This window comes from Hesperophylax consimilis, chromosome 5, assembly GCF_061612785.1.
Source record: "Hesperophylax consimilis isolate HC1 chromosome 5, BYU_Hcon_1.0, whole genome shotgun sequence".
In the NCBI taxonomy this organism is placed as follows: domain Eukaryota; kingdom Metazoa; phylum Arthropoda; class Insecta; order Trichoptera; family Limnephilidae; genus Hesperophylax; species Hesperophylax consimilis.
This window is the reverse complement of record NC_142840.1, coordinates 32,695,272-32,707,317: the sequence shown is the minus strand read 5'-3', so window position 1 is coordinate 32,707,317 and position 12,046 is coordinate 32,695,272.

The following is a 12,046-nucleotide window of genomic DNA, read 5'->3' as shown; positions in this document are numbered from 1 at the left end:
ACTTTTGATTGTAAAATTTTGACATTCCTGTGGAAAATAATGAGTTTGTTTACATTCTCAAGATGAAAGTTTTAATGTGTGTTTCTTGTTCAAAATTAAACATAACCAAAGAATGTTAATTTTTCAGTACTAATCATTCATATTTTGTTTCCTTGAGAATTTCGCTTAACCCTTCATTAGTTCCATCACTTTTGTACAGTTTGCAAGGTTTTCTGTGTATTTCAAATCCGCTACATACGTCTTATTTTTTAATTTTCCATAAAAATAAGTACTGTTTTAGAAACTATATAAAATTATTTTTACGGTGTATGCATTTAAAAAAAACATTACAATTTCTAAATAATAAAATTTTAATATCAAACATGAAAAATGTTATCAAAAACACTAACCACATTTTTACTCCAATCATAGAAAAATTGAGAGAACTCGATATTTCGAAAACATGTTCATTTTGTTTGGAGAATTTGTGAGAAAAGTGTACCTTCACTTTTATCTCCTTCATATAATAAAAAATTAGATTAAAAATTTTTTATTGGCTCCAATATGAATTATTAATTTTGGCTATTTTTTAGGATTTTATTAATGGATTCCAGTACAATATTGGATGTAAACTGGAAAGAATTAGTATTTCACCTTCAATAACGTAGTTCCGAATGATAGAAAAAAAGATAAAAATGCTTTTATAAAATATGGACGCCCGGTCATATATGACACTCAAAAGCTGGAGCGGTTAAACCCACGCTTTGTCGGGTCGTAAAAAGTACGAACAAATAGCTGAAAAAATCTGCACTCCTAACTTTAAAATATTCCATGTAAAATCACGTTGATATTCTATCTCACTTACCATTTTTCTATGTTAAAATTATTATCAAGCTTCGTAGTTAAAGTTTATACAACAAACACAGAAACACAAAAACCGATCTGAAGGAGGAATGTTTTTGACTTGCTTTTATCAATATTTTCATCCGTGCGATATTACCCCCGAGAAATAATATTTTTCATGAATAATACTGAGCGATAAAATTCTGTAGGTTTCTCTTATTGATTTCCACAGCACAAAGTAGGTATTTACGTGATATTTTTCCCATAACATTTGTTTATATACGGCCCCATATCTCTTTAAAGGCTGGAAGTGTCATTTCTATTTAGGGCCTCCGATCTATTTTCCTTCAGCGCTACCCCGCGTAAAGAAGTGTGTAGTGTTATCGAAATACCGTGAAAAAGAAAATCCTACATCCCTCGTAAAGAGTATCTGACAGTAGCTGTCAAAATGCGAGGGGATGAATTTGGGCGCATAATGCGGGCAAACCTTCTACAAATGGGAGCAATATCGTGCCTGGGGTGGGGGTTGAGCGGGGAGGGGAGACCGGCTGGATTTAATGAAAACTACACGTCACTCACGTTTCAAGTATCAGAATTAGAATATCCGATGGTGTCGCACTCTGGAATTCTCGATGTTCTGTCTCTATGGAGTATTTAATGGTGACGCATTAGAGTGCTAACGCTTAAGCCTCAGTAAACTAGCGCTATGTTTCATGTTATAGTTTTCTATGTATTTAGGTTAAATACACGTAAATATCGATTTTCAACAGCTTAATTTTAAAAAAATCATTCTTCTTACTTCTATGTGAAAAACCACCAAACAATATTCATATCTTAGTTAAAGCATCATAAAGTGGTGATATTTTTTTTAAACTACGAATAGTTAAGAATCTATGCAAATTATTCGTAATTCGGTTAAAAAGGGTATTGCAGGCCATTAAAGAATGATTCGATAGGTATCCTGATAAACTTTTAGTAAAATACCAATGTTCTAACTCTGAACTCAATTCAAATATGTTTTGGATGAACCTATAAACATTGCTAGTTTAACCTCATACAAACACTACTTAATTAAAACTGTCTGTCAACCCCTCTCAGATTGACTATAATCAAATACAGTTTTAAAGTATAAGAAACACTCATTACATAATATCCGGGATTTATAATATGTTGTATTGTATTTAACCTACTCATTGTATTTAACCTACTCATTATAATAACCTACTCATTGTACTTTTTTATGTTGATACTACTATTTCTATTGTTCTCTTTTATGTATTTTATATATATTTTTTTATCTATGTATATTCTGTATTCATATGTAAAACAATTGTTATTCTTTTGTTAAAGCCTCTATAATCGGCGTTAATAAATAAATAAATAAGTTTTGTCACAACGCACGTCACGAACACGTAATCCGATATTATTACGAATTTACTAAAAGTTTTTCAGGAATTGGCATCCAGTCCCATTTCCAACCAGATTACCAATAATTTGAAGAGATTTTTAATAAATCAGCAATACTCATTTTTTTCCGTGCATAAATGAAACTGCGTATTTTTTATGTAAGTACCGCACAAGTGTTCCAACTGCTCCAACTCCAACTTGAAGCCGGTGAAAATATGGCATGCTCAATTGGGGTATCAAGTTGTGAGGCTAAAAGTAGTGGGGAAGGAAGGAGATGGGAAAGAGAAAGGTGGTGAAGTACCCTGATTTTCAAATTTGGTCACAAAACATAGCTAAAGCCAGCTCATAAGTGACGTTTCGATTCTGAATAATGGTCATTCAATGTGGTGGTATTGAAAGTATTTACCACTCTGAATATGTTACACATTATTTTAAGTGAATGATTTATGAAATAAAAAAATAATAAACAAATAAAATTTACTTGCGTACACCGGGATTTGAACCAGCGACCTCCAGATTTGTAGTCAAGTTATCGTAACCACCCAATCAAGAAAGCCGTCTATTTGCCGAGCTGTTCGATCGCTCGAAATTCTGATGTCGACGGTTAAAATTACGAACTACAACGTTGATACATTTGTAAATTAAAATTAAACTATCGCCTTGATGACTAACAAAACAAACAATGAAAATTAATTAAAAGATACTCAAACTATTTTTAGCTATTTGTTTACATAATCAGTGATAGTTTCAACCCATTTCTCAACCCTTTTCTTTTCCATTTAAAATTCACTACCTTCTAATTATTCACCAATCGTGAATGTATTGCCCACGATTGGTGAGCAGTAGATATGGCGTTCAAATCTAAGAAAGAAATTAATAAAGAAATGGTTTTTTTCTCGGAGTAACAATTAACACAAAGACGTGTAATTTTAACTGCTGATTGAAACCACTCAGTCGAGTAAACCTTACAGACACTCGAGACATCGAGTCGCCATGACAGATACCTAATACGATAGTATTATTAGCTGGATACTGCTGTTTTTTTTCATTTGATTGTCATTGAGTGGAATTAAAGGATGACAGATCTTCCATTCCGAACTGTTCTCGAGATGATGGATGGATGGGATTCATACAGATTTGCCCCAGACCTGACTTAGCGTAGGAGTTAGTGGAGTGGGTCAGGGGGTGACAGAATAAGGTCGAAAAACACTTGTCTCATTCACTTATGTAGCTAGAAAATTTGAGAACAAACTACATCCAAAGGTTGTTCAAAGCGCAATGTAGTTAAAGTTATTGCATGATCATTGCATATTCACCGTACAGGTTTTTAATAAATATCTAAGTTGGTTTTCTCGGAGATTGTAGAATGCAGACGAATTTTTATATTACCTACGTGATGAGCATGTACTCGTAAAATCCTTTTCTGAAGATCTGCCTGGAGCAAGTTAGGTAGACAAGTATAACCAAATTAAACATTCAATAGTGAAAATGGAAGAAAGTTTAATCTGGCATAATCTTTCAGAATTTGCAATAAAAATGTTCGTCTTTCACCTTATTGCCATGTACATTATTGTTAGCGGCCCGATTCCAAATGTTACCTGATGAGGTGCATCGCATTCAATATAGTGTAATCAGTGTATATCTTTTAATAATGTCCACCATACAATTATGCCACTCTTGTTAATCTTCGGTGAGTAGTTTGTTCAGACACAGTTGGTCATAAGAATATTAAGTAATATACAACCAATCGAAATCAACCTCAATATTTAATCCCTAAAATTCACACATCACCTTTTTGAACTGTGTAAAATGTTTAAAGTTCAGGAGCAGGCACACTTTCCAAGCCACGAGTCTCAAACTTACCACACGCCGCACACGCTCCTTTTGTTTCGTAATAATAAGAATTAAAAAAATAACAAAGTTCATTGTCCATATGTTACGGGGAATACAGCCGGCCCCAAGAGCGCACGCGCCGTGGAGGCTGGCCATGCATGAAGGCATGAGCCGAGCTGTGGTCAGGGAAGAAGAAACTTCATTTAATGTCTCAGACTTGTGAGGTAGACTTATGGCAGTATGGTGTACGGTTTGTTCCCCTACCTTCACAATCGTTTTACTTCAGATATCGATCTTCCTGCGTGAGTTGTTTTTAGTTTTATCTAACAACCTGTATTAAGCCTCTTGTGTTAATACATAGAAACGCAGTGCACATCTTTTTTAAGAAACGCCTAGTGGACGTGTTTCATGACCCAAATATTTGGCCAATAGGCTATGGATACAAAACTGTGTTTACAATGATCATAAAATTCTAATTGGATGGAGATTTCCGACGAGAATAAATAAGTCAGACCGGGTACAAAATTGACTAGAACCAAAAGGTAATAAGTCAGTTTCGACATTTGTTTCCATTTAAATTTGTATGGAAAGCACTTCTAGTATTCCTCTATCTATGTATATTTTTATAAATCTTCTTCTTCTCAAGTGTATAATTTTTTATTTTCTTCGCCAAAAGAATTATTGTCAAAATGAAAAAGATTTTTCGTTTTGAACCACTTTATTTTATTATATACGTCGACCGGTTTCGGTTGTTGTTGTTGTTTTATATAATAAAATAAAGTGGTTTAAAACAAAAAATCTTTTTCATTTTGTATAATGTCAAGCCACAAAGTGTTGGTCGAGAATTATTGTCATTAATTTGTGATTGCCAAATGGTTTTAGACGGCTACTCTAAAACAAAACGCCGAAAACCATATTGAGAAGATTAACGCTTTCAACAAGGTATCATTTCTAGATCCAAAAAATCACACACTTCACCACAATCTGCACACCTGCCCTGATGATAGACACTGTAATGCTTTCCAAAAAGTCGAAGCGTGGCTTGAAAAAGGTTACTTCAGCCAGGACAAACGAACTTACCATTCTACCACTGAGGTTCTCATCAACATAATACTTATGAGTATATTTTTAATTACAATGGAGCAAATCCCACCAAAAAAATACTTCGATTTCAATTTATTTATACTTTTGTGTATATGTGGCGGGTTTGAATCCCGCGGCGGGCGTGGAAAAAATGGTTTCTGAGAATTGTAATGTTTAGTTAGTATTGTTAGTCCTTTTTTACATGAAATAAATCCCCCCTTAATACTGATTCATAATACATTAAAAAGCTAAAGAAGCAATAAAAAAAATCATCACGACTTTTTTCGATTTTGACAAAAAATATAGATACTATCATATTTCACCCTCGTGCCCTCAAATATTATATTTGTCGATATTTATCTTTAACTTTTACTTTTCATATTTTTTCCTTTCTGAAACTCCTTCACCTTCAACAAGACCATCCTTGACGACGGAGAAAGGGGACGAACAACAATACCTTCTTTCAACTTTTTCATATTCCTTAAGCACGCACCCTCTTGCATATAAAATGAAAATAATGCAAACGCTACACAATTCAGATATTGACTTCAGACCATAGAACCTAAAACTTCGGTAGGATGGTTAGAACGCCCATAAAATATATTTATAACCACCCCGACTTCTAGCAAAATGGCGTAGAAATCCACTTCCTACGAACTACTCGAGAAATAATTTAATGAAAGCTTTGGAAACATCTGCCAAATGCAAATTCGTAACGGCAATGCCCAGTCTAGCGGAACTTCCACACACAAAGAGGGGAGAACATTTACATTTTTACTGCGAGATTTCAACACAAGATCAAGACGGGATAGTTTATACATAGACTACATTTTTCTTTGTTATGTTGAATCTTTGAAATAATGAGTAAGCAAGATCTATCATCTCGTTTCATGGCCAGTGCTTTCAAGATTCAATCCCTTGTTGCGGTCATGTGTTTTAGTTACATTCATACCGAAAGGGCATTAATTTAATTTTAAATTACAGCGTTGAATTTTTGTAATTAGTAATTATGCTAACACTGATATTACCTTTCCTCTTATATCACTCCAAAAATGTTTACTTCACTAAATATTGAGACTAGGATTTATTTTTGGATTGACTTAGTGAGTAAAACCTCAAATTATAAAATGTAATTATTGAAGGCAATTTAAACGAAAATTTGATACAGAAAAGATACAGTCGCGTCTAGGACTTAAGCCCAGGTTCTTCGCCTTACCAAAGCGCTGCTCTACCAACTGAGCTAATGGAACCCTATTTTATTCGCTCATTTGACTGTATCATTCTTCGAATAAAAACTACCAACATTCTCTTCAATTCTCATTTTTAATTAATAAAGCAGCGCCCCGGCAAGGCGAAGGTCCTGGGTTCAAGTCCTAGATGCGACCGAATCTTTTTCTGTTTTTTTCTGTTTCAAGTTCAGCATTCATTGAAGACAATATTAAATCGCTTATATTGTCTTCAATGAATGCTGAACTCTTACCATCAGTGTTCAGAAATTATATTTGTAAAGGGGGGGGGGATTCTTTTGTAGATTGCCGTACATCATTAAAATAGGCTATTTTATCTATATTTATGCATTGTAATTTTATATTGTCTTAATGCTGATATTTTTGTTTTATTTTTACTATTTAATATTTAAGTTGATATCGCTATGAATTTAAACTTTTTTTAATCATTTCAAGAAAAAAAATACTGTGGATACATTTTTAGTGTTATTTCACACTTAAATATAAATATTTACTATTTACAACTCGTTTTCCTATATTTCTATACATATACCTACATTTAGTATAAATATTATGCATCATCTTTTGACTACCGTAATACGGTCATAAGTTTTTAGTTTGCTAGTCCTAAATAATTACAAAAAAAACTATACCCAATCGAACCAAATACATCGCAAAATTAACCCACTCCATTTTTATGGGAATATCACACAAGAGCCCCAACTGCTCCCAACTGTCTGGAAACTATATAGTTAAAATTAGGGTATGTATGAGAGGTTCGGAAATACCTGGCTATTCAGATCTGGTCACTAAACATGGCTAAAGCCATTTCAAGTAACTTTTCAATTCTGAAATTCAACGCATTGTCCACGAAGAATTGATTTTTTTCTTTGCTGAGACAACGATAGATAATGTGCAGATTGCCAATATTAAAATTGTGCCGAAAATTTTCATCGTTCTGTAGATCAATAAATACAAATAGTTTTTGACATGTAAGTTTATGACATTTTCAACCATAAATCCAAAAGGGTTATTAAATAAATTTAATACGGGCTGTATCTTTTTTAAATCGCCGAAATTTTATCGTAATTCTTTTGTCACAAATATATTTAGTTTGCAGAAGAAACATGACAACATGAGACATGAAATCCAAGGGCCGCGGTCCGTGCATCCCTCATATAATGAAGATACGTTTTATTACCAGCGGTGGCTAGCGCTAAGCAGTTTTGTACACTCTTTTTCATACACTCCCTATATTTCGATAAATCTAAAAATAATAATTACGAACCAATAATAATACCACCAAGAACCTGTAATCCAATAACAGTACATTAAGTAGAAGTTAGAAGTTAGAAGAAGAAGTTAGAAGTTCTACCGAGCCGAACCCTCTGATATGAAAATATCTGGAGACGGTGAATTTTTTTTCCCATTTGATATCTGGTGATTTGACGTGTTGTTGTTCTTGTATTGTTTTGTATTTATTTTACTTATATAATGCACTTACATAGTGTTGATTGACTAGCTGATCATTTGTGGAAAAGTGAGTGGAAGGGTTAAGTTTTTCCTTTGGGGAAGACTTAACCCGGACAACTAAATCGGAAGTTTAAATAAAAAAAAAATAAAGTACATAAAGTAATACCATTAAAAATATTAAGTTAAATTCAACCGGCTCGAAATTTCGTTCTTTGTATTACGTGTCAGTCACGTGGTGCGAACAGATTCCATATCGCACACCGAGAAATGTAATCGGGGAACATCAATTGTCTATACGCTCAGAGCGTGGATGTTGACCATTGTATTGAAATCTCTACGGAACTTGAGCGGCGCTCATTAATACCTAGGAACTCTTCGGCGAGGGGGAAATACCCAATACAAAATACATTTATTTGTCGCGCCGAGATGACACCAATTTAGTTCACACACGTACGGATAATAATAGCAAGTTGGTGTAGGCTTTAAAATTGCTAGCATTCTGTACCTGACATTGCAATTACCTCTACAAATTTTTTGGAAATCGTAGGAATGAAAATAATGATTTTGTAATTACATAAAACTTGATTAAAATACTTGGAATCGTCCCACGTCAAGCCTTTACCAGAAAGCCGTTTTGATATTCTAGTGTATCATATTATTACCTTTGCGGGGGAAGCGCCCAAGATATCCGTATCGCTACCTAGCATTGCTTTGAGAAACAAGTCAGAAACAAATATTTTATATGTTTTGTCACCCATGAATACTTAACCACTATTGAAGTAAAGTTTTATTTTAGTAAGCTCCTGTTTCCAGTTCAAATCGTCTCGCTTTTAGCGTTATCCTAGCAGTTCTTGTACTAATAATCCCATGGCCACCACAAGCCGCGCAGCAGTCTCGCTCTGCGGGTTATCTCAAACGTCCAATTACCCGGGCCCGGGCCGCAACGAGCTACCGGTTACTGGGACTGGGTGACAGTTAGACAGAAGAAGTGCATTCTGCGCTCTGGGCAAATTAATATCATTAAAGCTTTTATAACCTCAAATAATTGGATTAAGAGAGCTGAAATATCTAAATCATTGTTGAAAATGTTATGTTATGTTGTTGCCTCGGCAGATAAAAAAAACTACATTGGCACAGTAAATAAATCAAATATATCGTGCCCATTTTAACTATTCTGACAAAAAAATATTTATATCTTCTCCATCTTATTATAACCAATTGAGCGATTTTTGGCAAGTTTTCAAAAACATTTTGAGAGATCGCTTTTTTTCACCAAATTTATAGAACCTAAAAATATTGGATGAACGGCGAAATCTAAAAGAATTTGTTCGCTTTAAACAGCAGTAAGCAATTTACATGTTTCCGTATTATTATTTTTAGAAATGAAATTAATTAAATTATATGGTAAATGTATACATATATACACAACCAACCGCTTGAGTGGATATGTGTCATTACTAGAATTGGATCTTACACTTATACAGTACCTACTCAAACATATGTAATGCTTGCAAACAGCATTTTTCTCTTTCCTATCGATTTCAGAAAAAATAATCGATGAAAATGAAAAATATTTTAAAAAACTTCTAATATTGAGAATATATTTGACGGTGTACGATTGTGGATGAAGCAAGGATTATAAACTAAGACAGTTAATTTTAGTTTTAACATATTTAATTTGCATACGGGATCCGAAAACTCAAACATATAAAACCCAAAAATACTGTTTAAATTTTTTTTCAATATTTTCGCCAAAACTTTTGGTACAAGATCTACGCTTTGACACATTTTAAAATACATAAAAACTTTGATAAAAACAAAAAATGAGCGCAAAGAATTATTACACAATCGAATCCAAATTCGATTCACTTTCATTTCCGCTTATAGGTACTACGAGTTTCCGAACACTGTGTATGGTAATGCGTTAAGACATGAGCTTTCAAAAAATTATAACTGTGTTTTAAAGTAAACACAAAAATCAATGAAGAACAGTTTGAGTTTATCTTTTACATACGTGGCCACATTCAAACAGGAGCATAAAATCAGTTCGGCGTTTTTTCGTCACTGACAGCCACTAAAAGGGTCACCATTGTCGCCACGGTCAACAATGGCTACCTTTTTAGTGGCTGTCATTGGCTAGAAAAAGACGGAGAGCTGCTTTTTTACTTCTTTCTGATTCTGGTTTTGTTAGATTCCTGAAAGGAATATAGAATTATACAACGAATCAAAAATGATTGAATTGAATAGTATGATGGTATTTCCATTTGAAAATAATGACTTAATACTTACTAAGGAACAGCTGTATATCTTATAAATTTTACTTACTTAGTATATTCTCTTACTGCACTACACAGCTTGCTAAGAACATACCATATATAAAATATTGTTAATATTAAGAACATATTAAGCCATCTAATTTATTATTTATTTATTTATTATTTGTGTTAATTTTTAAAAGATTGTTAAATTATTCGTGTTATTTTTTCATCTTTTACCTTTTTAAATTAATAACATAATGTTTTACTGTTTTTTTTATGTTCATAATATTATCCTTTTCAAATTAAAAGCTGTCACATGTAATTATGGTGTTTAACATGTAGAGCACGTTAATCTTGTTCAGAGGGGTTGTGGGATGTGAACTCACGAATAAAAAACCGTTTTCAAACAATACAAAGTACAAATTTAATTCTATTGGAGAATTCTATGATTAAGGCAAGAGAGAGAGATTGTATCTTCATTACTGATGAATTTTGAAAAAACCTAGAAACTTAACGACGTAAGTGAAGCAGCCGTGCACAAAGATAAGCGATACGTGGCCCTGTGTATTGGACAGACCTGCAGTTAAATTTGCCTCATCAAATCTCTTAAAGAAAGTGGGAATCTTAACGACCCGTCGTAGTGGATGGACCGTAGGTCCTACGGTCGGTTTTGCCCTAACACGCATAGAAATTCAATATTTCCGTAGGGTTTATTTCAATTATTTATGATGAACGTATACCAAAATTTCAATTGTTTCTAGAGGAATCGCCCAGGAAGTTACTAATTCACCGTCTAGAAAAATAAAATCTTGTGCTTACTGCTAATTTTATAGTTGAAAAATGTTTTATAAAATTTTAAAACCTTTTTACATTAAATGTTTTTTTGGTAAAGTCCTGTTTTTATTAATATTTAATATAATTAACTTGCATCCGCAGGGATCTCTCTAAAACCATTTGATATTTTAGTAATACGTTCATCAGAAATAATTAAAATATGAGCGTTGAGTAAACCCCCGTTATTAGAGTTTTATATATCCTTAACATACGCAATTTTCTGGAGGTCGCACGGCGATGGAAAACTTCAATGATGTGCTGTTGGCTCCAGGTTGTCTCCGAAAGTAATCGTCAGATTCCTTGTGTTTGAGTCCAAACGATGCGGTTCTTGTAATTATGGAATCAATTTTTTGTTTGATTTTTTTACTTTTTTTGACGTTCGTTTACTTCGGCAAATTCCGGCTAGAATTGGGATAGCAGGAGTAGGGATGTGCAATTCTTTTAACAATTGTGTACTAACCCACACGTTACAAAACATAATATTGTGTCATTTTAAATCAAATATCGACGCGCGGTCACTCTACATGTTTATAGCAAATGAAACTAGCAGTTAAAAACCCGCTCCACGGATTTTTTTCTGCTAGGCCCTGCGGGCGGCTTAAGTTATTAAAATGATGCTAACAACAGTTACATTTAATAGGTACATATTAGGTCATTCACAAAGAGAGGGTGAGTATATATTCTAAATAGATTATTACAATATAGCGCCCCTGAGGTGATATCTCACAAATTGTCCAGTAAATAAATAAATATAATTCTTACATTTTATTGTGTACATATGCATTGATTTACAACGGAAAAAGATAAAATAATGTAATCTTATTAAACTTTATTTCAAACACAAATAACTTTGTTTACATCACTTTATTATATACAACCACTACATGTTTCATGAACGAAGTTCACCTCATCAGGAGTAAGTATACTCCGAAGTCAAAAATTAAATATATATTACAATTGGAATAAATATGTGGAAAGAGGGGGGAGGGGTTAGAGTGGGAGGGGTTTATCAGAATTAGGAATTACAATATCGTTAGACGGGAATGACCAGTTGAGTGGGAAAATATTTAAAAGAGAGTTTCATAAAAAAAAATCTTGTTAATTATATCT